Raw genomic sequence first — 27472 nt, 5'->3', positions numbered from 1 at the left:
GTACAACTATCTAATGGTACTGTGAACAATCAAATGTATGATTTGTTTTGCATGGCTGCATGGTATGTGTATATATCTCAATAAAATGAATATAGAAAAAAACTGAACATCACTGAAATAAAAAAAGATAACCATGAAATCTGTGTCATATAACAATAAGGATTTATTTCACACATCTTAGAGATTTTTAAGTCAACAAAGGAACAGAAATAAGAGTGAGTTACATTTTAAAGTTTACTGTTTTAAAAGTATATTATCTTACCACAAATTTCCCATCACAGTGATGACCATAATTGCATTGCTAGTGATGACTGAATTTCTTTTTATTTTACTTATTTTCACACTGAAAGTAATCAAAACCTTTTTCACACTTTGACAAACTTATTTTTATGTATAATATGTAATATCCTCTTATTGAATTTCATTTTACCACAAAGTATTTTACAAAGAAAAATACACATATGTAAGAAAAATCTGCAGGTGGCAGTTACTATATAAAATAAGCCTAACTAAATTCACCATTTTCAAAATGCTTACTTGAATCAATATATAATTTCAATGACTATGATTTCACAGCTTCATATATTGAATAACCTGATGTTAGAAGTATAAATTGGGGCATACAGAGGAAACAAAAATTGGAATGTGTTCCATTGGTTTAGATGGCCTGGCCCTGTTATTATTTGAATTGACCTCTCAAAAAAGAAAGTCATTTTTTTTTCCTAAGGTGATATATCATAGAAGCTTAAAGAATATGTGCAGCTACCAAGTGCCATAATGGGCTGCTCAGTGGACAGCCTAAATCTCCACTGCAACATAACATGCCTGAATTCTTAGCTCCACAAATACACTGCTTCAGATTGCGGACTGCATTTTTTAGATTTATTGATTAAGTATATGTGTAAGACATTGGATTCATGACTTATGCATAAAATAACTCATTTTCTACCTCCACTTCCTTCCATTCATTTCTTACACCTCCAAGATCCATCTTGATTGGAACATAGTCTTATGCCCTGCTTTCATCCCAATTAAGACAATGTTAATATTGCTTTGTCCCCATAGGAAGAAAAAGCCTTTAGTCTGATCATGTAGTGGTTTCTGTTTTTTTGTACATTATCCTGCAAATTTATGTCTAAGCATTCTTACTTCTAAGTTTCCATGTTTCCTCAGATTTTTTTAACTAGAGAATGATGTTGCATTGCTGACAGTTGTGAAGTATTGACATGTAGCATTTTACTTCCCCTGGTTTCATGATAGTGCTGTGACCATACCAAGTATTAAAGGAAGTTTTAAAGTCAGGCTTTAAAATAAGCAGTTTGAAGCATCTAATGCTAAAATAAGCATCTCCAGTCAATATTGACTTCCCCTAGTAGCATCTTGGTATACTCTATGGTAGAAAATAATCTGTATTCTGTACTTAGTTTACCAAGACTAGAAGATCATTATGAAATGGGAGTAAGAAAAGCACAATCTTCGTGCAATAGACTAATATATAGAAATTATTGGTTATCTATTTCAACACTTCAAAGTACAGTTTTCCTTTAAACAGTCTAGAAAACCTTCTTAACATATACTGTTTGATTGATTTTTGTAAAAGTTTCATGCCATATTTCATGAGCATCTACATTACATTATGATGGCAAATTTATACAAACTTTATCATTTAATATCCATGTTGTTTTACAATTTCAAATTTGGAATGACAAAGTAATTGCTTTTCAAAGCTTTAAGTTTAATGTAATATATTCATATTTTGTATTGTGTATATTATGATATTTATTTAATATAAAACAGTAATCCTGATATAATAAAATTAACATGAATATTTACCTCAATACATTTCAAGTTTTCACTTTTAATAAAATTATTTAAGTAATTTCTTAATAGAGTTATTTATTTTCTTCTTAAAGATAATATATGTTGAGTTACAAGGAGATATTGTTAAATATAGACATTATTTGGATAAACATGTATAGCAAAATATTATTTTTAATTATTGTATATTGTTACTGGCAAAGATTCAGTAACTTGATTTACCACAAACATAGTACATATTTACATATAAGTGCACATGCATTTTATATGCATAGAATTCTTAAGTATAGCAAATCAGTGTTTTCTAAAATATCCTCTTATTTCCACACTTGGAGAATAAAAATTTGGCAGTCAGGTTATAAATAAAATTCTGATATTCTTCACAGAGGAAACTAATAATGGATATCCTTTAGATATTGACTAAGGAGAGCACACTTTTCAAGCATTTTCCATATTGTTTTTCTGCAGAAAATTATTTTAGAATATACTTTTCATTGCTGCCAAACATTTTTATTCCTAAAGCTATAAATGATAATGTTGAGTGTGGGTATAAGGATGATATAATGTTGCCAAAAAAACTTATCCTGGCCTTGACTGCTGTAGGATGTATGTGAAAATAGTTGACCCATAGTACATTAGGACCAAAATTGTGTAGAAGAAACAGGTAGAAAATGACTTTTTCCCTGCCTCTGATGATTTCATTTGGAGGATGGTGGGGAGAACTTGGACATAAGCTGTTATAATGGAGAAAGGGATGAGCAGGAAGTTAATAACAATTACAAAAAGTCTTCATTTGTAGCATGATGTGTCTGTACAGTACAACTTGTACATGGCTGGGAATTCACAGAAAAATTGTTCAATGGCCCTTGAAACACAGAAGGAGACATGGGGTACATAAGCTGTGTGAACTGTGGAGTTGATAATCCAAATGAGCCAGGACACTCTGGACATGAGAATGCTGACATGTTCATTCATAAGAATAGGATAGAATAGTGAGTAACAGATGGCTACATACCAGTCATAAGACATGGCTGCCAGGAGCATGCACTAACCACCCAGCAGGGTGACAGAAATATCTAGAAGCCACAAGCAAATGAAATTATTTTCCTGCCCAACAGAATGTAAGTGAACATTTTGGGAACAATGTTAGTAATGTGTAAGATATCCATAAAAGAGAGATGGCTGAGCAAGAAATACATAGGAGTATGGAGATATATGCCCCTGTGGATAAGGTGTCTCATAACTGCATTTTCTGTTATAGTCATAATAAAAATGACAATTATAAAGGGAAAGAAGACCAGACTTGTTTGGGAAGAAAAGTCCCAAGAGGATGAAGTCACTGTTGAAAGTGTGATTCTCACATCCCATCCTTAATCTCCACCCTATACCTAAAAGAAAAAAAAAAAAATAAGATGAATAGAAAAGGAAGAAAAAGTATTGTAAAACCAAGACTTATTACAAATACCCACATAACAAAATGAGAGCTGAAGTGCATAATTCAAAACCAAGCCAAAGACTGTCAAATGTGGGCACATTCTACAGATAGCTATCTGAGTTAACTAATGGTATTTAGAATATTAAGTGGGCTGTTGAATCCCTGTAATCTGAAAATATGAATTCCATATTCTTCTTTGGGCTGGTTTTGATGAATTATCATCTTCTCAGTGCAGCCTGCCAAGAGACACCCTTAAAAACACATGCTCTGCCACCATTCAAACTCTTGTGATTTTTTTTCTACTTTCTTTAGTTTTATACAAAGCATTTTCACTTTCTAGCATATGAAAAAATATCTTAAGTGTCTTTATTTTTTATTGTCATTCTCACTCAGAAATTAAGTTTCATGGTGGGAGAGCTTTGTTTTATTTTCACTACTCCTAACCAAGTGCTTAGACAGTGTCTGGCATCTATCAGTTGTTCAATAATATGCATTGAATGCATGAATGGACTGTGGAACTTGATTTCCTTGCATTTGTTTTCATTCAGATTAAGATGATTGAAAATGAAATGTGCTAATTCTAAGACTTCAAAAATAATAATTCATGAAATTCTTAAAAAATGTTTACCCATATTGTAAAAGTTGAAACATCACTTATATTTAAATTTTTAAAATGCAATCTTTATTTAGCCAAGCACAAACAATATATATTTAAGAATATAGTTTACTTTTGACTGATATTTTTTGTTTATATAAAATAACTTTTTTTAAATCTAAGCATGGGGATAATAAAGACTAGCAGTATTATTTATTTTTATTTGGATAATGGTTTCTTAAATAACTTAATAATTTGTGCATCCTTTACATGTAAGTTATAGTCATCAATATGGATACATAAGTACTCCCATGCATGAATATATATGTATCCAGAAACATGCACTTCTTTATATAGGAATGTTTATTTTTTGAAAACACCAGTCCAGATTTATGGCTTTCAATAAATGGTAAGGTCATCAAAAAGTAACATTAAATATAACAAATTTTTTTTATCTTATTAACATATATAAATTTGTATAAAATGAATTTTGATTTCATTTTGTGAAATATTTTAATATTCAATGTGGAAATCATGTCCTTGATGAGATGAAAAAAATTTTTCTGTTTTTTTTTTTGTGAAAATGAAATTCTTCATTATAAAATAAATAATCCCTTATTCCTGATTTCATCACCTGAAATGTTAGCACTTCTTTGTCTTCATTGTAAGAATGTTTAAAAATTAAAACATGGACCAGTTTTGTGAGTGTGTACATACATAAATTGGATTGTGGCAATGGCTCAGTAAAATTTGATGTTAATTAAGGGCTGTAGTGTTTTCCATAAGCTGGTTAATCACAGTAAATTTCCAAAGTCAATGAACACTACTGAAAACTCAAATTCAGTATTATCTACACAAATGTATATCCAAAGTTGCTGACTTTCCTTCACTCTCCAGAATCATATTCCCCTTCTGATTTTGCTATTTTCATTAAGATTTTCCTTCTTTATAGTCATTCCCATTCTAATGATAAGACTCCATGGTTAATATCAAGAAACAGGAACAAAGTTTCTTTACTCTACCAGATTCCATACCATTGTAGGTGCTCAATAAATGCTTGTTAAAATAATGATTTCCTTTTTTAATGTCCTTTGAAACAGAAATAATTTAGGGATGCATCACTCCTTCTTTATTTACTTTATCTGTTTTAATACTTTCAACATTTTCATTTTGTTTTAAACAATAATGACAATACTTTGGCTCCAGATATGGAAGCACTCTATAATTTTAACCCTAACTCCATCATCTCATTTTTACCACATTCTCCCAAATTCCATGATGAACTTGAGGTTTCTACAATCCTCTTTTATAAATTTTGTCTGCCCAGTCTACCATAAATTTGGAACATATTCCCAAGATGTTGGAATGAGAGTAAAAATCACATCTGCTATGTCACTTAGGATCTTTTGAAATTTGATGGAAATCTATAGTTGAACCCAAGGAGTAATGTTCTACTAGTGAGGTTCGTAAATCTCAACAGAAAATGAAGAAAGCATGTATCACATATTAAGTACCTTTCTTCCTACAACTCTTTTTTGGGGTAAAGTTTCTTTATCTCCAATCTAGATCCAAAAGCATAATTTGATTTTTTCTTAATGTTGGAGAAGATATGCAATATGCAATTAATACCCAGCTATCTTTTATAAGCTTGGGGGTTAATCAAAATATATGCCCTAAATATGGTTTAAAGACTTAGGTTTTTAGGAAAACCTTGCTGTATATTTTAAGACTGTGATTTTTTTGTGCATGTGTAAAATATTTGTATTTTGGAAAAAAAGCAGTGAGAGAGTTCATTCAGGTCAGTCTAAAATTAAGCAATGTACCTTATTCTCCCCACACTTTTGGTTCAAGGTTGCACACTTTGTTTCAGGGCAACATGGAATACTTTTATGGAGAAAGAAATATAAAGTAGCATTTGCATGAATCATGTAGCTCATTTAATACTAAGAAAACAAATGAAAAATAGACCATAATTATATTTTAGAGACATAACAAACTTTCTTCAAATAATAGATTCATCTGTTTAAAGTTATGCTTGTGTCAGGTGGCTTACCATATCAAAAATCTTTGCTCATATAGGAGATATTTTGCTCCTTAAATTAATTTAACCAAGGATTTCTACCATTTTGAACAAGTAGCTGAAGTTTGTGATTTTGTCAATGGTACTACTTAAGATTTAATGTGATTATTCAAATTTTTAATCAAGCTATTATTAATTTGTTACTGTCAAAGTTGGAGAATTGAATTATTCCATGCTTTGTAATCATTTTCCAGATGAGGAGATAGTTGTGCCTTAATCTTTCCCAGGTCAGGAAACTGAAATCATACCTTATGTCTACACATTGATTCCACTAAATCAAGAAGATTTTATTTTGTGCTTACAAAGATTTCAAATGTACTACTTCTGCATTAATTTTGACAAAGCTAGATTCTAAATGTTTTTCTTTGTTAAGATAAAACATACAAAATATTTCCTTAAGTTTATATCTCATTGGAGGCCTATGATTCTGTAATTTGGAATTATTACAAATTCTTTTACCAAACTGTTATCAAATTAGATTTACATTATTTCTTTCATTAAAATTTTACCAGAAAACAACCAAAAGACTATAAAAGACCAAATGAATTCTACCTGAAGAAATATTTATTTTGAAAATATAATGCCCTAAAGTAATTAAGTTAAAATGCACACTTATTTTATACTATATTTAAAATACTTTTAACTTGAAAATTTTCTATAAACCTATAATGTGAGTGACTAGGTTATAATAACAATAAGCATTATTTAAAAAAATGTTCAAAATCATACTTAATGGGTTGATGACCAAATTTTCAGAAAAATAGGCTGTTGCATGTAATTCACTAAACTACAAAGACATTTCACAGGAGAAGCTGTATTCCAATACTAAATTGACCTATATATGAAGGTAATAAAAACTTTATTTTATTTTAAGCTTTTATACGAGATGTGGATAAAATAAATATATAATAGATGTTAGCCTAGAATTGAGTATGCTTCTTCCAAAAATTGAAGTAAAGGCAATATATTTCCTATTGCTTTTGAAGGAGATAAACAAGATAATTTAATACACATACAGTATTGGAAGGATTTCATTTTCTCTCAATCTCATCTCAATACAAAGTATCCATCAGACATGAAATTATATCTGAAATAAGTATCTAATAAATGGGGAGATTATAGTACTAGTTCCATGAGGTTCTTTTAAGGATTAAATGAGACAAGATGGCGGCATAGAGAGGAGTGGAAGCTATGTAGTCCCCTTGAAACAACTACAAAAAAACCAGAAACAACTAGTAAATAATCCAGAATAACTGCAGGGGGACAAATGAGACCATCCACTCATCATTCACCAACATGAGTTGGGAGGAATGCCCAAGAACACAGCATAAAATCTGTAAGTAAAACCTGCGGATCCAAGTCATGAAACCCCCTCCCCCATAGCCTGAGCTGCAAAGCCTCGTGGTGCCAGAGAGAAGCTCTCTCCCAGCAAGCGAATATAGCTCAGCTGAGCTCCAACTGGGGTTTTAAGTAGCGAGTGTGAACTGCTCATTACAGGTACGCATCCCCAAAAAACAGAGGCTTTGGGTGACGACTGACCTTGGAGAGCCACAGGGTCACCTTGGACTAGGTCTGAAGGGGACTATCTGTTTCTTTTTCGGCTCAGTGGAGAAAGCCCCAGTCATATTCAGTTTCCAGGGCTGTGACTTGGGGAAGGGTGGAGACAGCATAATCAGAGAGTGAGACCATTGAAATGCTAATGACCTCCACCTGGGGGATCTGTCTTCTCTAGGAGGAAAGGGGTGGGGCCCTTTCCATTCAGAACCAGACCCCAGAGCCTGGGGGAACATAGCCATACCTCCTCAAACCAGTCAAGAATTATAGGCTAACAGGCATCACCTGCTGGGGAGAAAAGCACAGTGACCTGAGGCATCAAAGGCTGGAGGAATTTTCTAAGACACACTCACAGGGAAACCAGATACTGAATATTTCTTCCCTCTGGGACCTGAGCCTGTTCTGGTCTGGGAAACCCTGATTTGTATAACCAAGGAAACCATGCCTAGACAACAGAAAATTACAACCTACAATAAGAAAAACAAAGTTATGGCCCAGTCAAAGGAACAAACGTACACTTCAACTGAGATACAGGAATTTAAACTAATGCTAAATCAAATCAAAAAGTTTAGAGGAGATGTTGCAAAAGAGATAGAGGCTGTAAAGGAAGCACTGGGCATGTATACGGCAGAAATCAAAAGTTCAAAAAAAAACCAGTAGAATATATGGAAATGAAAGGCACAACACAAGAGATGAAAGACACAATGGAAACATACAACAGCAGATCTCAAGAGGCAGAAGAAAACACTCAGGAACTGGAGAACAAAACACCTGAAAGCCTACACGCAAAGGAGCAGATGGAGAAAAGAATGAAAAAATATGAGCAACATCTCCGGGAACTCAAGGATGAAACAAAGTACAATAATGTACATATCATTTGTGTCCCAGAAGGAGAAGAGAAGGGGAAGGGAGCAGAAGCAATAATAGAGGAAATAATTAATGAAAATTTCCCATCTCTTATGAAAGACAAAAAATTACATATCCAAGAAGCACAGCATACTCCAAACAGAAGAGCTGTGAATAGGCCTATGCCAAGACACTTAATAATCAGATTATCAAATGTCAAAGACAAAGAGAGAATCCTGAAAGCAGCAAGAGAAAAGCAATCCATTACATACAAATGAAGCTTAATAAGACTATGTGCGGATCTCTCAGCAGAAACCATGGAGGCAAGAAGGAAGTGGTGTGATATATTTAAGATACTGAAAGAGAAAAACTGTCAACCAAGAATCCTATATCAAGCAAAGCTGTCCTTCAAATATGAGGGAGAGCTCAAAATATTTTCTGACAAACAGACAATGAGAGACTTTGTGAACAAGACACCTGCCTTACAGGAAATACTAAAGGGAGCACTACAGGGTGATAGAAGACAGGAGTTCATGGTTTGGAATACAATTTTGGGAGATGGTAGCACAGCAATGTAAATACACTGAACAAAGATAACTATGAATATGGATGAGAGAGGAAGGTGGGGAGCATGTGAGACACCAGAAGAAAGGAGGAAAGATAAAGACTGGGACTATGTAACTTGGTGAAATATAGAGTATTCAACAATTGTGATAAAATGTAGAAATATGTTCTTTTATGAGGAAGAACAAGCAAATGTCAACCTTGCAAGGTGTTGAAAATGGGGAGGCATTGGGGGAGGGATGCAATCATCATAAACTAGAGACTGTAACTAATAGAATCATTGTATCCTGCTTCCTTTAATGTAACAAAGGTGATATACCAAGGTAAATGCAGATAAGAGGGGGGGATAGGGGAGGCATGTTAGACACTTGACATTTGTGGTATTGTCTGATTCTTTATTCTACTTTGATTTAAGGTTATTTTTCCTTTTGCTACTTCCTAGCTGTCATTTTTTTTCCTCTTTCTTTTGCCTCTCTACCTTCTTTGACTCTCTCTCCTGCCTTGTGGAAGAAATGTAGATGCCCTTATATAGATAGTGGTGAAGATGGTGAACACATAAATGTATGACCATGCAGAGAACCATCGATTATTTATTTGGGATGGAATGTATGGTGAGTGAACAAAACCATATTAAAAAAAAAAAAAATGGGTTGATGACAAAACCTCGAGGGCAATATACTGAGTGAAATAAGCCAGACACATAAGGACAGTTATGGCAGGGTCTCACTGATAGGAATTAATTATAATATGTAAACTCATAGACATGAAATATAAGGTTCCAAGATACAGGATGAGGTTTAAGAATGGGGAGTGGTTGCTTAGTATGAGCAGAATGTTCAATTAGGATGAACTTAAATGTTTGGAAATGAACAAGGGTGTTGCTAGCAAGTTGTGAGAGTAACTAACAGTACCGAATGGTGTGTGAATGAGGTGGAAAGGGGAAGCTCAGAGTCATATATGTTACCAGAAGGAAAGTTGGAGGTCAAAAGATGGGAATGTATAAAACTGAATCCTATGGTGGGCAATGTCCATGATCAACTGTACAAATACTAGAAATCGCTTCCATGAACCAGAACAAATGTATGAGAATACAATTAGAAGTTAATGATAGAGGGGCATATAGGGAAGAACTATATGCCTATTACAAACTATATACTCCAGTTAGTAGTATTTCAACATTTTTTCATAAATAGTAACAAATGTACTATATCAATACTAGGAGTCAACAATTGATGGGGGTTGGTTAGGGATAGGGGAGGATTAGAGTTTCCTTTTCTTTTTTTCTTTTTTCATCTTTCACTTTATTTCTTGTCTGGAGTAATGAAAAGTTTCTAAACATTTAACAAAAATTAAGTGTGATGGATGCACAGCTGTATGAGGGTACCAAGGGGCAAGTGATTGTACACTTTGGATCTTTGGATAATTGTATGGTATCTGAACAATCTCAATAAAAATGAAAAAAAAGATTAAATCAGACACATTATGACAATTTTAGGTGTGAAAAATTTTGGCATTTAATTAGTTTAGTTACAGTTAGTCATATATGCTACTATAATTAACCATAAATTTCAAAAACTAAGAAGCACTAATAAACACGTGATACATGCGCTTTCACCCATGTGTCCACACACAAAGAACAGAGCCTAGCAAATGTTAAATGTTCAATAATATAATATTATTTATACTTCCCTATAATCCAATATTAGTATAAAAAATATTATGTTACTGTATAATAATTATTATAATTCTTAAATATTTAAATTGAAATTTACACTATTATATACCAAAAAGAGGGAAAATGATGAAGACAGGGATAGAGACAGAAAGGCAAAGAGAGCAAGACAGAATGAGACAGAGAAATAATCAGGATAGAATATGAAAGAAAGCAAAGTTCAATTCAGTGAGATGAATCAGAAAAGGTTGTTAACTCACTTCCTGTTAAACTTCATGCAGCTGCCTGAGGGAGAAAGGAATTCTGATATTCAATTAGAATATTTGGGATGGCTTTCTCACACATATGCACAAATAGGTGTGTGAGAGACAACAAAGAATGGCAGGTTTGAAGGTGAAAGAGCAAAGCAAGGGATGTGTTATGCTCCTTATTCCAAAATCAAGAAGTTCAGATGTTAGTAGTTTCCTTTAGAATATTGATTTGATGTTATAATGAACCATTTTTTCCATTCAGTCTTTTAAGGCTACTGCATCCTGTCCCACAGTAGTATTACATGGTGACCACACATCTGCTCCTTGATGCCACCACACCAATATACAAAAATCCTACAATGAGTTTCTCACAATGACATCAAATTAATCATTTCCAACACTGAAACTGCCCAGTATAGTCCACAATCTCAGTGAATAGTAAAATCATGTACAATCATTTCTGCCAGAAATCAGTGAATCATCCTTGACTTTATATATCTGTCTCCTTCCATGTACAAGTTGCTATCTCACCTGTGTATGTAAAAGCTTCTCATGAGTTATTCACTCTCTTCTACTATGGAGCATGTGTGGGCCTTGGCTCTAATGTATTCATTCTCCCCTTCTCTCTCAATTGAACAGTACCTGAGTAAACTCAGTGCTACCCACATAAAACCATACACTTTTCTTTGTTGCCATGGGGTATGGCTAATTGCCTAAATTCTGATATTGACATCAGAGCAGTGTGTTTCTTCCTTCATCTTACTTATTATATGGACAGGTTAATGTCACCCTGCAGTTGTCCAGGAACAGTTACTAGGTGACCACAATGTACAGGAGCAGAAAATTAAGAGAGACCAGACAATATGTTATTGTCCAAGAGTCCCAGAACATGCCAGTCTGCCAAAATGCAGACTTCTTTTCTATGATCAAGTTAAAAAACAGGCATCTTTAGCTGCAAAGCACCCAGTTAGGGATCGTTTACTCAGAGTAGAACTACAGTCTCTCATATAATACACATACTACATAGAAATGCAGATTTTTTCTGAAAAAAAAAAAAATGAAGTCCTTTATTTGGTGGAAGAAATTAAAAGCAAGGAAATTTTTTCTGTATTCCAGATCATTCTTTCTGGAACACATCTTTGAGTATGCAAGCTTTCTGCTGAATTCCATTTCCTAGATATATAAACAAACTCCATAAAATCTCCCTAATTTTTGTTCCAATGTTCCAATGAGTCTGAAATATCTACATTTATATAACTTTTGTATTTCTTGCACTTTTGCCTTAACTCCACATCTTTCTTCCCCACCATGTCTAAAGGTTTAAAAGTGTTCCATTTACCAATATTTACTGGTAATGTCCTCCCTCCATGCAGCCTTATTGCTCTGTTTAGAGCAGAGGACTCTCTCAGGACTGGGCATCACAATCCAGGTATCATATTTAATACTGAACTTTAACCCTTCATGATTTGTTGCACCCTACCAATCCTGGTAAAGGAGTTCACAGTAGGTAGAGTGTGCTGTAGTCCAAATGTAACTTGATCCCTGCATCCCTACATGACCTGGCCTCTACTTTCCTTCTAAAAATCTCATCTCTAATTGTAATGGCTTTGACCATTTAAACTCTGCAGAGGAACTTCTTGCCATTTTTTTTCACATTTACATATCAGGCTCACTGTCACCACAGAGGATTCACTGGCACATTAGAAGCCTCAAACAACATCATTGTCCTTCATGGGCCTGATCTCTTGTCATGCAATATATCTGTGTTCTAGTTTGTTAATGCACCTGGACAGCAAAATACCAGAAATGGATTGGCTTTTATAAAAGAAGGTTTACTGTGTTGCACAGTTACAGTTTTAAGGCCATCTGGAAAACTTCTGTTAGCTGGGAAGGCATGTGAGTGACATCTGCTCCAATTTCTGGTTTCAAAGTGGATTTCTCTAAGGACCTTCTGCTTTAGGCTTCAGCTTCTCTCCAAAATGTCACTCTGTTGCTCTTGGGGCATTTGTCCTCTCTTAACTTCTCCAGAACAAAAGTTTGCTTTCAAAACCATGTCCAAAATGTCTCTGTAAACTGCTGTTCCTCTTTCAGCTCCTGTGTATCCTTCAAATTTCCCCTTGGCTCTGGCAAGCTCATTCCATCTGTCTGAGCTTATGTAGTGCTCCAGTAAACTAATCAAGGCCCACACCAAATGGGCAAGGCCACACCACCATGGAAATCATTCAATGAAAGATCTCACCCACAGTTCAGTGATCACATCTCCAAGGAAGCATCCAATCAAAAGTCTGCAACCCAATCAACACCAATACATTTCCTGCCCACACAAAACTTCATCAAAGATAACTGTCTTTTGTGGGACATAATACATCCAAACCAACACATTCCACCCCCTGGACCCCAAAATGACATGATCTTTCCACATACATAATACATTCATCCCATCACAATATCATAGAAATTTAAATCATTTCAGTGACAATAGTTAAGTACAAGATCCTATCAGAATCAGTTACAGGCATGGTTTGTCCTAAGGCATAAGTACCCCCTAGCTGTGGACCTGTGAAACTTAGAACAAGTTATGTACTTCCAATATACAAAGGAGGGACAGTCATAGGGTAAACATTCCCACTGCCATAAGGAGAAACTGAAAGGAAAACAGGGTTAACAGAACCAAAACAGTTTCTAAAACCTGCAGGGCAAACCCCATTAGATTTCAAAGTCTGAGTGTCATTAACAGAATGATGTTGCATCCTTGGGGCTTGAGAGAGTGGGAGTTTAACCATTTCTAAGGTTCTTTGTGGCAGCTCTCTTCTCTCCAAATGCTGGGGTGAGTTCTCCAACATATCCACACATTGGGGAAACCACCTTCTTGGCCCCACTCTCCTCAAACATTGTGACAGCACCCAGATTCTCTTCCATCTCCAGGGCAGACACTCAAACCCATCAGAAGAGAGGGGTGTTGGCCAGGCTCTCCCCTGTCCCCTGGGAATGTGCCCCACCATTTTTAAAGCCTGAGGTGGAAACACCTTTCCTGAATGTTGAGATGGAAGGCCCTCCCTTGATCTCCAGGACAAAAGCACCCTTTCCATCGGTGTGGGCCACTCTGCTCTCCCAGCCTGAGACCTGACTCTAGAGCTCAACTTCCATGGCTCTGTCTTTGAAGAAATTTTTCCTTCAAGTTGTTCCTTGTTGGTCTCCTCCAGTCCAGACTGGCAGCAGCTCTGTCTGTAGAGAACTCACAAAAATTCTCTTGGCTTTACATGAAGCACACAGGGGTCAAAGCTGTCAGATAATAGGACTTTCCACAAATCCTTTCTGCTTAACTCCTTCTCCAATCTTGGCTTGTACTGAAATGGCAGCTGGGTTTCATGTTTGGTTACATCCTCATGTTGGGCTGTAGCTTCTGGGGTTTCACCTCCTGGAAGTCCAGAGTTTTTCAGACTATCAATTTCTGGTTTCTTTGAAACCAAGGGTTCATTTCTCAGCTTATCTCTGTCTCTCACATTTTACTATAAGCTGCAAGTAAAAGCCAGCCTACTTCTTCTATATTTTGCTTGGAGATCTCATCAGCTAAATATTACAGGTCATTGCTTTCAAATTCTGCCTTCCATCCAACACCAGGACTCAATTTTGCCAAGTTCTCTGCCACTTTAAAACAAGGATCACCTTCCTCCCAGTTTGCAACAACATATTCATAATTTCTGCTCAAGGCCTCATCAGAAGTATCTTTAAAGTCCATATATCCACAAACAGTCTCTTCAAAGCAGTTTAGGCCTTTTCCATCAAGCATCTCACAATTCTTACAGAATATTCCCCTTATCCATTTAAAAAGCTATTCCAACATGTTCAGTATTTGCAAACTCAGCAGCACCAGCACCCCACTTCTCTGGTACCAAAATCTGTTGTAGTTTGTTAATGTGGCTAGAATGCAAAATACCAGAAATGGATTGGCTTTTATAATAGGGGGTTTATTTGTTTACACAGTTACAGTCTTAAGGCCATAAAGTGTCCAAGGTAATGCATCAACAATCAGAGGATGGCCAATGGCATCCAGAAAACTTCTGTTAGCTGTGAAGGCATGTGGTCAACATCTGCTCCAAGTCCTGGTTTCAAAATGGATTTCTCCCAGGACCTTCCCCTCTAGGCTTCAGCTTCTCTCCAAAATGTCACTCTGTTGCTCTTGGGGCATTTGTCCTCTCTTAACTTCTCCAGAACAAAATTTGCTTTCAAAACCATGTCCAATATGTCTCTGTAAACTGCTATTCTTCTCTCAGCTCCTGTGCATCCTTCAAAGTGTCTCTCTTGGCTGTGGCAAACTCGAGCCTCCTGTCTAACCTTATATGGTACTTCAATAAGCTAATAAAGGCCCACACTGAATGGGCAGGGCCACATCTCCATGGAATTCATCCAATGAAAGATTTCACCCACAGCTCAGTGATCACATCTCTACAGAAACATCCAATCAAAAGTCTGCAAACCAATCAACACCAATACATTTCCTGCCCACACAAGATTGCATCAAAGATAATGGTCTTTTGTGGGATATAATACATCCAAACCAGCACAATGTGCTTCAAATTTTCTTTCTCAAATTTGACTGGGAAATGTTAGATGATGCCACAGCAGGAATTTGCTTCAAATTTTGTTGGTGGTTTGCAGGGAGAAGGGGTGGGAATTTTTGTACGATTTGAGGAGGAGTAGGTAGAAAAACGACCTACTTTGAGGTCTTGAGGGGTGTGACTTGTGGAGGGGAAAGCACCACTCTTTCCTAGGGCAGCAAGGGGAAGACTTTCCCCAGGGAATGGCCAGAAAAAGGAGTGAAGGGAAGGTAGGAAAACAATTTGTTTGAAATAACTTGCAGTGACAGGCCATTGATGAAAATCAGTCTTCCTTAAGGTACAATAGAAGTTTCTGGGAGTCACAGGGGTGGAGGGAAATGGAATCTGGTTCAGCCAGCATTTGTTGAATTATATTATTAAGAAGAGGAATACATATTTGCTGACTATAAAAATGTCTTCTTTACATCTTCCCCTTTATTCTCAGCTTAACCTATTTAATTTCTCCTCATTATAGCATGGGAACATGTTGTTTCTTAAGGAATCTATATATGGACAGCTCCATATAGTGGATGGAAGCTTTTCCTGTGCAGAATACTTACATGGTATTTTCTACAGCTGCACTAACAGTGTTGAGTTTGCCACCAAGTGTTTGAGGGTTCAAAGAATGAATACACTTATATCACAGACTGCCCACTACAGAGAAGTAGAAATAAAGAGGACTGATTTTATCAAATTATTCCACCTCAATTATTTTTTGATACAATGATGAGTCAATATATATAATCAGTAAATAAATGTAATGTGCAAATTTATTTACAAAACCATATTCAGCTAACTTAATTATTTTATCCAAAATTATTGTTAGAGATAAACATTATTGTTCATTTTAAATACAATGCAAAATTTTAAGGATATTCCTTTTATCTCATTCAATAATCAAACACCTACATATGTCCCAGAGAGATTAGAGAACATTCTCAAGGTTTCCCCCTTAAAAAAATCCTCACATCCAGAATTTAATGTGATAGAAACCTGCAACATCCACATTCTAAAATAAGACACCATTTTACAAAAAAACTATCTGTCTCACTCAACACAGGTATTTCATTTGTTTTCTCTCATTAGAGCATGGTGTTGTTTCCTTAGATGGGGCCATGATGGCTATTTCACATGAGCATGAGATTTTGTCTACGCATACTATTAGAACTGGACCTTTCATATGGGCAAGACTGTTAAGGTCAGCTTGTTTTCTTTTCTGCAATCCTGTTGTGATTTTCATTGGAACCGTATGAAATATATAAATTTTAATGTGTGGAATTTAGTCTTTTCAACCATTAACTTTATCTCATAAATTATTGTGCTCTACCTTTATGCTAATATTGAGTGGATCTGTCTATGGTTGAGTGCATGTATGTGTATGTATGAGTTTGTATAAGCCTGTTCATAGATATACATTACTAAAATGTAATCAATGAAATATAAAAATCCTGAATATAAAATGACTTACCTTTGCTTCAAAACAAACCAATCTGAGATAGCATTCATGTTACTTTAACCAAAATGTTAAATACTTGCAATTCCTATGTTATATATTTCTAAAGCTGGAGATTATAGAGTAGAATCTAACTAAATCAATAATAGTAATCATACAAATAATATCTGTGTTACCCAGAGAAAAATGCAATCTCTGCTCATTTCTATGGTGGCCATAATAATTAAAACAAATGCACTACTACTAATATATATTTTTTTCCTGGAAGTATTTAATACTTTAATATAAGAAATATATGTAGAATACTGCTTGGTATATATTATTTGCTTTTTACATGTTACAAGAAAAATGATTAATATTCTTATGAAGAGTGCATAGCATTATATTTGGAAAAATCTCACTGTGACTAACATTCAATTATTAGTAATATACAAGAAAATAAAATCTACCAGTAGATAAAATAATAATTATTTTTAACCATACATTTACAGGACAAAACAATCCAGGTGAATATCTGCCCTTCAGAAACTTGGATACCAAAGGGGAAAACATATCTACAAAATGCCTATACAAATAAGCAAACAATAAAATGTCAGATAATGCTAAGGCTTAAAAAATAAAATAAGCAAGACAATGTGATAAAATATTATGGAGCTACTATTTTAAATGTGTTGGTGAGAAAAGACCTGCCTTAACAGTGATATTTGTTCAGAGGTCTGATTAAAATGAGGACACAAACAAATAGGAACGTGCAGAAAGGAAGTAGTAGAGCAGGAAACAGAAGTGCAAAAGACCCAAAGCCATGAGGAAAAAGAAATACATCACTTTTGAAATTCAGGGACAGAGGGTGTCCTTTGAATGAGTTGAGACATGGATCCAATAGCATATCATGAAGATCTAAGGAAACAGATTTATTAAAAAATCATTTGAAGGATTTGACAAAAGGAGATGCCAATCTGAGTAAAGTTTTAAGAGAATTATTGGCTATTGCATGGAGAGACCACTAAGGCAGAACTCTGAAAATTGGGAGAACATTCAGGAGGTTGGCATGATGCCCAAGCAATAGATGATAACATTTGTGTTTCAGTAGGGGAGTGTTGGAGAATTAGGCATAGGTGGAGTCTAATATGCAGGTGCAACCAACAGGATTTGTGAATGAACTGGATGTGATGTGTTAGAGAAAAAGAAGAGTCAATGATGACACTAATTTAGAGAAAATGTATTATAATGTACAAATGGAGGATGAACAGTTTTTGTAAAAAAGAAGAGAAATGTCTAAAAAAACACAAATCATTTTTCCATCTAAGAAAGAGAAAAAATTTGTACTATGATAAACTCTATAGATATATTAAATATCTTTATTAAGTATTCCCATTAATATTACCATCAGTATTAAAGGCCAATACAATTTATTGTATTCAATATCTCCCTGGAAGCAGTAACCCTGTAAATCATGCTAAACAAATCCAAAAACTGATGTATTTCATTATTAGAAGGCTTACAAAAGATTCTATTGTCATAAAATACAAATAACATGGGATGCCATTAGACTCAATGGAAAAATCATATGAACTGATAAAGATGCTCAGAAAATATAGTAGCTCAATATTAATATGATTAGAACAGAAAATTACAGTCCTAAAGAGTTATAATTCTAAAATTTCTAGAAAATCAGAAATTAAAAATAAGATATGTAGTTCCTCAATATAACCCATCTAGAAATTTACATTTTTTCCCTGAACTCTACTTAAGGGATGGTACATACATTTTAAGTCTTCCTCAAATAAATATTGTGCAATTTGATCCAAATAACACATTTTTGTAGACTCATTTTGTGGGTATTACCAGGAATATGATATTTTGTATTTGGAAGAATAAAAGTATGAGATCACTCAAAGTTCTTCAACAATTATGGAAGTTCCAAAAATGTACAAAAGAAGGGAGATACCATAATGAACTCCCATGCATCTGTCACATAGCTTCAACAGTTATCAACACAAGGCAAATATTGCTCCATATGCCTCCTTCGTCTTTCCATTGTATATTTTAAATTAAATCTCATATATCCCATCCTTTCATCTCTTGATCCTTCAGAACATATCTCTAACAATATAGATTACTTTAAGCATAAACACTGAACCATTATAAAATCTAAAACAATTAACAATAATTTCTTAGTGCTATAAAATACCAGTTAACTGTAATTATATGCAAAAAATAGATAACTGTGGTGGTGAGTTCATGTGTGAATTTGTCGAAGTTATGGTGTTCAGTTCTTTGGTGAAGGAAGCATTGACTTGATTGTTAAAGTGAGGAAATTTTACAGATTTGTATCATCAGTTAGTTGATTGCGTCTGTGGCTGGTGACTTCTACAATCACCTAAAGAGATTTCCTTGAACAATCAGAAAAGCCTCATCCAACCACTGATGTCTTAAAGGGAGAACTGATGATTTCAGCATTGAGAAGGAGAATTTTCCTTCTCTAATTTAGCCAGCAAACTTCTCCTGAGGAATTCATTGGAAACCAACATTGGACTTCCCCAATTGTCACCTGCCATGCAGAATTCTGTCTTGCCCATCCCCACAGTTGTGTGAGACTGTTTCTAAATACACATCATGAAATAATTGTGTCTGTGCATATCTATCAGATATCCTCTGATTCTATTTATCTGGGTATCCCTGACCAATACAAAACTATCAACCTATCTATGCAAATGCCAACCTGGTGTGCAAATAATTAAATATATACAAGTTTTGTTTTATTGTTCTATGTCCTTAACACTAGGAAGAATATATTATGATGAGATTCAATAATCAATTCAATGTTCTTTATATATTGCTTATTTGATATTTTAATGTTTATACATAATTTCATATCAATATTATATCATGATGGTAAGTTCACAGTATCTTTGCTATCATTTATTACTCTATTGTTTTAAAATTTCCAATTGGAAATGGCAAAATAGTACTTTTCACACATTAAATTCTGATACAATATATTCAGATAAGTATATAACAATATTTATTTAATACAAATATAATCAACTTGAGAAAATAAAAGTAAATATTTATCTCAAAGTATATATTGTCTATATACTATCTGAGGAGAAATATTTAATTATTTATTTTCATTATATTTCATGTCAAGCTGATAGGAGAGTTTGTAAAACAGACAACTACATTCATATTTGAAACAAGACATTTTGCAGAATATTCTTATAAGATGTATTCTTGTTACTGGCAAAGAATCACTAACTTGATTTTATCACAACCAGATTATAAATGTTTGTATGTTTATTTATATATATGTATAGATACAGATATAATTATATACACAAATGGATAGTTTAAATATACTTATACATATGTATATTATATTTGTATAAAATATGTATATATTACTCACATGATTGAAACAGATGCCACAAGAAAACAATAAATGAATAACTGAGAGTCAAAGAGAATATTGTACATTTTTAATAACTGATTGAAAGGATTTAAATATAATTTTAATGGTTTCACAAAAATAGAGCTATTGTATGGATATATCATCTTATACAATGCAAATAGTTGATGGTAATTTAATGAGTAATCATTACCAATTCTTAAAATTTAGGTTGGAATGGGTGAAAACCTTGGGTCATCTTTTATTCCTCCAAGAATCAAAAGAAGGGAGAATGAATTTTCAGAGGTGTGCATGTAGAGAATCAACACATAGGATACACAGACATAATGCTTTTGGAAATATCCATGTCTTTCCACAGTTTAGTAACTTTGCAGTCAAGTTATTAGCAAAACTCTGATTTCTTTCTCAGGGCAATATAATAATGGTTTCCTCTAGGTATTGGTGTGGAAATAGGGAGAACACACATTTCAAGAATTTTCATATTCACTTTTTAGTAGAAAGTTACTTTTAAGCATATTTTTCATCACTAGCAAAACATCTTATTTCCTAAAACTGTAGATAAGTGGTTTTAGTGTGGGTGTGAGGATGGTATAGAATATCACCAAGAATTTATCCAGGCATGGAGTATGGTAGGATTTAGGTCTCACATGTGAAAATAAGTGGTACATAGTATATTGTGACCATAATCATGTGGAAGAAAGTAAAAAATGAATTTTTCCATTCCTCTGATGATTTCACTTGGAGGATGATAAGGAGAACTTGGACATAAGAAGCAGATATGATAGAGAAAGTGATGAGCAGGAAGATAATACCACTTAAATAAACTTCTTGCTCACAGTGTAATGTGTCTACACAGGACAACTTAAACATTGCTAGAACTTCACAGAAAAAGTTGTTAATGGCCTTTGAACAACAGAAATGAAATGGAGTTCATAATCTGTGTGAACTGTGGAGTTGATGTTCCCAGCAGGCCAGAACCCTCCAGCAATGAGAATGTTGACATGTTCAACATAAGAATCAGATAGTACAGTGGGTGACATGGCTACATAGCTGTCATAGGACATGGCTACCAGGTGGATGCACTCACCACCCACCAGGGTGAGGAACAGAAATATCTCAAAGCCACCACCAGCAAATGAAATTGTTTTCCTGTTTGGCAGAAAATCAGTTATCATTTTGGGAACAATGTTGGAAATGTGTAAGTTTATCCATAAAAGAGAGATGGCTGAGCAGGAAATACACAGGAGTATCAAGATGTGTGTCCCTGTAGACAAGTAGGGTGAGGACTGTATTTTCTGTTACGGTCATAATAAAAATAGCAAATATAAAGGAAAAGAACACCAGACTTCTTTTGGAAGAAAAGAACAGTCTCAAGGAAATGAAGTAATTTCTGAAAATGTGATTCCCATATCCCATCACAAATCTCCCATTCCTTACCTAAAAGGAAAAAAAAAAAGTAAATAAGGGATGAATAGAAAATGAAGAAAAAATACTGTAAATCCCAGACTAGAAACATATGTATCAAAGTCAAGTCAAAGGGCTATCAATCACATATGATTGGGCATATCTTAGAAGATGAGAATTTACTTGTTAAACTAATAGTATTTAAAATATTGAGTGGGCTGTTGAATCCCTGTAATCTGAAAATGTTAATTACATATTCTTCTCTGTGACTGGTTTGCTAATATATCATCTTCTCAATGAACTCTACCAAGGAAAACCTTAAAGTCACAATACTCTGTTGCCACTGAGACTTTCTTGGTCCTCCTTACTCTGCTGTCTTTATGTTTTTATAAATCACTTTTCAATTTCTAGCATATGAAAATGTTATATTATGTGTCTTTATGTTTATTGTCTTTCCTACACTCCAGAAATTAAATTTCATGATGGAAGATCTTTCTTTTTTCACTACTAAAAGCAAATGCCTAGAACAGCACCTGGGACATACTAGTTTGTCAATAATACTTTTTGAACACATGAATGATCTGGGGAACTCAATTTCCCTCTGATCTATTTTGATTTAGATTGAGATGATAGACAATGAAAACTGCTATTTCTAAGACTTCAAAAATAGTAACTAACTAAATACTTAACAAATCTATGTTAAACCTATGCTGTAAAATTTGAAACATCACTTACATTTCAATTTTTAAAATGAATATTTATATACAGTAGTCAAAAATTAACAATACATCTTTAACAATACAGTTTAGTTTTGCCTGTTTTTCTTAACATATAGAAATTAATTAATTTATTAATTTTAAGCATATTGGATCATAGGTACTAGAAATATTATTTATTTTACTTGCATATTTGTTAGTTAAGTATTCACTTTATAATTGTCTGTGTACTTTCTATATGTAAAAAAATCCCTAAGTATAAATACATAAATTTACTACACATGCATACATACATACTTATACTTATATATTGTTATAATTTTTTGAAAACCCCAATCCAGATTTCTAGATATCAGTAAATTGTCAGATAATCAAGAACTAACAAAAAAACAATTTTTCTTTCTTATTAACAAATATGTTTGAGAAAACTGAAGTCATTTCATTTTTTTAATCTTCATTTTATTGAGATATATTCACATACCACGCAGTCATACAAAACAAATTGTACACTTGATTGTTCACAGTACCATTACATAGTTGTACATTCATCACCTAATCAATCCCTGACACCTTCATTAGCACACACACAAAAATAACAAGAATAATAATTAGAGTGAAAAAAAGCAATTGAAGTAAAAAAGAACACTGGGTGCCTTTGTCTGTTTGTTTGTTTCCTTCCCCTATTTTTCTACTCATCCATCCATAAACTAGAAAAAGTGGAGTGTGGTCCTTATGGCTTTCCCAATCCCATTGTCACCTCTCATAAGCTACATTTTTATACAATTGTCTTCGAGATTCATGGGTTCTGGGTTGTAGTTTGATAGTTTCAGGTATCCACCACCAGCTACCCCAATTCATGAGAACCTAAAAAGGGTTGTCTAAATTGTGCATAAGAGTGCTCACCAGAGTGACCTCTCAGCTCCTTTTGGAATCTCTCTGCCACTGAAGCTTATTTCATTTCCTTTCACGTCCCCCTTTTGGTCAAGAAGATGTTCTCCATCCCACGATGCCAGGTCTACATTCCTGGAGTCATATTCCACCTTGCCAGGGAGGTTCACTCCCCTGGGTGTCTGATCCCACTTAGGGGGGACAGTAGTGATTTCACCTTTCCAGTTGGCTTAGATAGAGAGAGAGGGCCACATCTGAGCAACAAAGAGGCATTCAGGAGGAGGCTCTTAGGCACAATTATAGGGAGGCCTAGCCTCTCCTTTGCAGCAACCGTCTTCCCAAGGGTAAAACCTGTGGTAGAGGGCTCAACCCATCAAACCACCAGTCCCCTATGTCTGTGGTCATGTTAGCAACCATCGAGGTGGGGTAGGCCAATACCCCTGCATTCTCCACAGGCTCCTCAAGGGGGCTCTACATATTTTTTCCTTTTTTTTCTTTTAACTTTTTTTTTTTTAAATCAACTGTATGAAAAAAAAATAAAAAAAAACATACAATAAAAGAACATTTCATAGAAACCATGAAAAGGGAGTAAGAAAAAACAACTAACCTAAGAAAACTGCTTTACTTCCAACATGTTCCTACTTTACCCCAAGAAAGTTACCTAATATAGCAACATTTCTGTATACTTGTTCCTACTATATCCATCAGAAATTAACAGACCATAGTCATTCCTGGGCATCCCAGAAAATTAAATAGCTTATCTGTTCTTCTTGGATTATTGCTCCCCCTTACTTAACTGCTCTCTATTGCTAGTTCCCCTACATTCTACATTATAAACCATTTGTTTTACATTTTTCTAAGTTCACATTAGTGGTAGAATATATTTCTCTTTTTGTTCCTGGCTTATTTCGCTCAGCATTATGTCTTCAAGGTTCATCCATGTTTTCATATGATTCACGAGATCGTTCCTTCTTACTGCTGTGCAGTATTCCACATTTTATTTATCCATGTAGTGTATATACCACATTTTATTATTCTGTGTAGTGTATATACCACATTTTATTTATCCACTCATATGTTGAAGGACATTTGGGTTGTTTCCATCTCTTGGCAATTGTGAATATTGCTGCTAAGAACATTGGCATGCAGATATTTCTTCGTGTCACTGCTTTCCGATTTTCCGGGTATATACCGACAAGTGCAATCGCTGGATCAAATGGTAACTCTATATCTAGTTTTCTAAGGAACTGCCAGACTGACTTCCAGAGTGGCTGAACCATTATACAGTCCCACCAACAATGAATAAGAGTTCCAATTTCTCCACATCCCCTCCAGCATTTGTAGTTTCCTGTTTGTTTAATGGCAGCCATTCTAATCGGTGTGAGATGGTATCTCATTGTGGTCTTAATTTGCATCTCTCTAATAGCTAGTGAAGCTGAACATTTTTTCCTGTGTTTCTTGGGCATTTGTATTTCCTCTTCAGAGAACTGTCTTTTCATATCTTTTGCCCATTTTATAATTGGGCTATCTGTACTATTGTCATTGAGTTGCAGGATTTCTTTATATATGCAAGATATCAGTCTTTTGTCAGATACATGGTTTCCAAAAATTTTTTCGCACTGAGTTCTCTGCCTCTTTACCTTTTTGAGAAATTCCTTTGAGGTGCAGAAACTTCTAAGCTTGAGGAGTTCCCATTTATCTATTTTTTCTTTTGTTGCTTGTGCTTTGGGTGTAAAGTCTCAGAAGTGGCCGCCTAATACAAGGTCTTGAAGATGTTTTCCTACAATATCTTCTAGGAGTTTTGTGATACTTTCTTTTATATTGAGATCTTTGGTCCATTTTGAGTTAATTTTTGTGTAGGGTGTGAGGTAGGGGTCCTCTTTCATTCTTTTGGATATGGATATCCAACTCTCCCAGCCCCATTTGTTGAAAAGACCATTATGACTCAGTTCAGTGACTTTGGGGGCCTTATCAAAGATCAGTTGGCCATACATCTGAGGGTCTATCTCCGAATTCTCAATTCGATTCCTTTGATCTATATGTCTTTGTGCCAGTACCATGCTGTTTTGGCAACTGTGGCTTTATAATAAGCTTCAAAGTCAGGGAGTGTAAGTCTTCCCACTTCTTTTTTCTTTTTTAGAGTGTCTTTAGCAATTCAAGGCATCTTCCCTTTCCAAATAAATTTGCTAACTAGCTTTTCTGAGTCTGCAAATTACGTTGTTGGAATTTTGATTGGGATTGCATTGAATCTGTACATGAGTTTGGGTAGAATTGACATCTTAATGACATTTAGCCTTCCTATCCATGAGCATGGAATAGTTTTCCATCTTTTAAGGTCCCCTTCTATTTCTTTTAGTAGAGTTATGTAGTTTTCTTTATATAGGTCTTTTACATCTTTGGTTAAGTTTATTCCTAGGTACTTGATTTTTTTAGTTGCTATTGAAAATGGTATCTTTTTCTTGAGTGTCTCTTCAGTTTGTTCATTTCTAGCATATAGAAACATTACTGACTTATGTGCGTTTATCTTGTATCCCGCTACATTGCTAAATTTGTTTATTACCTCTAGTAGCTGTATCGTCGATTTCTCAGGGTTTTCCAGATATAAGATCATGTCATCTGCAAATAATGACAGTTTTACTTCTTCTTTTCCAATTTGGATGCCTTTTATTTCTTTGTCTTGCTGGATTGCCCTGGCTAGCACTTCCAGCACAATGTTGAATAACAGTGGTGAGAGTGGGCATCCTTGTGTTGTTCCTGATCTTAGAGGGAAGGCTTTCAGTCTCTCACCATTGAGTACTATGCTGCCTGTGGGTTTTTCATATATGCTCTTTATCATATTGAGGAAGTTTCCTTCAATTCCTACCATAAGAAATGTTTTTAGCAAAAACGGATGTTGGATTTTGTCAAATGTTTTTTCAGCATCTATTGAGATGATCATTTGATTTTTCCCTTTCAAATTTTTAATGTGTTGTAATACATTGATTGATTTCCTTATGTTGAACCATCCTTGCATGCCTGGAATGAACCCCACTTGGTCATGGTGTATGATTTTTTTAATGTGTCTTTGGATTCAATTTGCAAGTATTTTGTTGAGAATTTTTGCATCTATATTCATTATGGAGATGGGCCGGTAGTTTTCCTTTTTTGTAGCATCTTTGCCTGGTTTTGGTATTAGATTGATGTTAGCTTCATAAAATGAGTTAGGTAGTGTTCCATTTATTCAATGTTTTGAAAGAGTTTGAGTAAGATTGGTGTCAGTTCTTTCTGGAAAGTTTGGTAGAATTCCCTTGTGAAGCCACCTGGCCCTGGGCATTTATTTGTGGGAAGATTTTTGATGACTGATTGGATCTCTTTGCTTGTGATGGGTTGATTGAGGTCTTCTATTTCTTCTCTGGTCAGTCTAGGTTGTTCATATGTTTCCAGGAAATTGTCCATTTCCTCTCCATTATCCAGTTTGTTGCCATACAGTTGTTCATAGTATCCTCTTATAATTTTTTTTTTAATTTCTTCAGGATCTGCAGTTATGTCACCTTTTTCATTCATTATTTTGTTTGTATGGGTCTTCTCTCTTTTTGATTTTGTTAGTCTAGCTAGGGGCTTGTCAATCTTGTTGATCTTCTCAAAGAACCAACTTTTGGTGATATTGATCCTCTCTATTGTTTTTTTTTTCTCTATGTTATTTATTTCTTCTTTAATCCTTTTTATATCTTTTCTTCTACTTGGTTTAGGATTGGTTTGCTGTTCATTTTCTAGCTTATTCAGTTGATCTGTTAGTCTTTGATTTTAGCCCTTTCTTCATTTTTAATATATGCATTTAGTGCTATAAATTTCCCCCTCATTACTGCTTTTGCTGCATCCCATAGGTTTTGGTATGTTGTGTTCTCATTTTTATTCATCTCTATATATTTAGCAATTTCTCCTGCTATTTCTTCTTTAACCCACTGATTGTTTAGGAGTGTGTTGTTTAACCTCCAGGTATTTGTGAGTTTTCTAAGTCTCTGATGGTTATTGACTTCTAACTCTATTCCATTGTGGTCAGAGAATGTGCTTTGAATAATTTCAAACTTTTTAAATTTATTGAGCCTTGTTTTATGTCCCAGCATATGATCTATTCTGGAGAGAGTTCCATGAGCACTAGAAAAGTATGTGTATCCTGGTGATTTGGGATGTAATATTCTGTATATGTCTG

General features: G+C 34.5%; 1 pseudogene; it reads right to left on the bottom strand.

Annotated features, from left to right (window-relative positions):
- Nucleotides 1-2309: 2309 nt before the first annotated feature.
- Nucleotides 2310-3186, bottom strand: LOC119525761 (annotated as a pseudogene).
- Between the last annotated feature and the right edge of the window lie 24286 nt (nt 3187-27472).

The sequence above is a fragment of the Choloepus didactylus genome, assembly GCF_015220235.1.
Source record: "Choloepus didactylus isolate mChoDid1 chromosome 26 unlocalized genomic scaffold, mChoDid1.pri SUPER_26_unloc2, whole genome shotgun sequence".
Taxonomy (NCBI): domain Eukaryota; kingdom Metazoa; phylum Chordata; class Mammalia; order Pilosa; family Megalonychidae; genus Choloepus; species Choloepus didactylus.
This window is presented reverse-complemented; position numbering and strand designations above follow the sequence as displayed.